Genomic DNA, 1481 nt, shown 5'->3' on the forward strand with positions numbered 1-1481 from the left:
GGGGGGGAAGAAAGGTTTCTTCCTCCAAGTCTCCTGGTGGTGCCTCCACTTTGCTTGGGGAAGCCCTCTCTACCTCCTCACAGACAGCTGTGCTCCCACGTCTGTGGGGATGAAAGGCATCAGTAATGTTCCGATGTCGCATGTAAACCAAGACAAGGAAGGGACCCGGTGGGTTACTCAGGCTTCTCCCCAAGTGTGTCAGAACTGTCTTTTCATGCTGCCCTTGGCCTCCCTGGGTAAGCACTGCCCAGACCTTTTAGCCTCCACAGCCTGCTGCAGGCCCCAGTGGGGTCCAAGGCCCTCTTCCTGACTATAGAAGCCCAGGCCTCTGGGGGAAGAGGGGAGGGGGGGTGGACAGGGAGGAGCTTCTACTGAGGGCCAGCACCATCACTCAAAACTCAGTGCCATCGCATCGAGTCCAACTCTTACAGCTGCCCTATAGCACTGGGTAGGATGCCCCGTGCGTTTCTGAGACAGAAACTCTACAGGAGCAGAAAGCCTCGTCTTCCTCCTGAGGAGCAGCTGGTAGTTTTGAACTGCCGACTTTTCGGTTTGCAGCCCCATGTGTAACCACTAGGTACAAAACTTTAGAGGTCGCAGAGGGTCCAACCTCCTTGTCTCCTTCCAACACCGAGCCAGTCCCCTCCTCAGAGGCTACTACCACTGCCAATGTCTGGTGCATCCCTCCAACCCTGGTTCTCTTCTTTCCCTCTTGTGGGAGGAAGAGTTCACCAAACCACCCAGTCTGCTGGCTGTATCCACGGCACACCTGCTCCGGCATAGGCTGCCCCATACCAAGGCTAGACCGCGAGGTGTGTCCCCCTAATACGTGCCCAACTCTGCTCTGAATGGCCTTTGAAAATTAGTCCTCTTATCTATAATGTTTATTGCTGAAAATGTAGGAAAGGCCAATACATATCCCATCTCTGAGCAAACCACTCTTAGCAAAGTTGGTTTACTCCCTGGAAACGTTCCCACGGTTTCACAGTGTCACCCTGCTGTAAGCCCTGGGGATGGCTGTGTGATGTTCCTTGTACTTCAGCCACGTGCCTGGGGCCGTTTCCTGTTGACGCCTCTGCTATTACAAGGTGGCAGTGAACATTCCTGTTCATCTTTTGGGTTATGTCAAAATGAAATCGGTGGATTAAAATATGTGCAGCACACTGAATCATACATGTAAATGTTTGTTATGTATAGTCTTATCACAATTTAAAAATGAATTTTTAATCGTTTTATTAGGGGCTCATACGACTCTTATCACAGTCCATACATACATCAATTGTGTAAAGCACATTTTTTTGTACATTCATTGCCCTCATCATTCTCAAAACATTTGTTCTCCACTTAAGCCCCCGGTATCAGGTCCTCTTTTTTTCCCCTCCCTCCCCGCTTCCCCCTCCCTCATGAGTCCTTGATCATTTATAAATTATTATTTTGTCATATCTTGCCCTGTCCGACATCTCCCTTCACCCACTTTTCTG

This window comes from Echinops telfairi, unplaced genomic scaffold, assembly GCF_000313985.2.
Source record: "Echinops telfairi isolate 266 unplaced genomic scaffold, ASM31398v2 ScPeMD7_2291;HRSCAF=2852, whole genome shotgun sequence".
NCBI classification, from domain to species: Eukaryota; Metazoa; Chordata; class Mammalia; order Afrosoricida; family Tenrecidae; genus Echinops; species Echinops telfairi.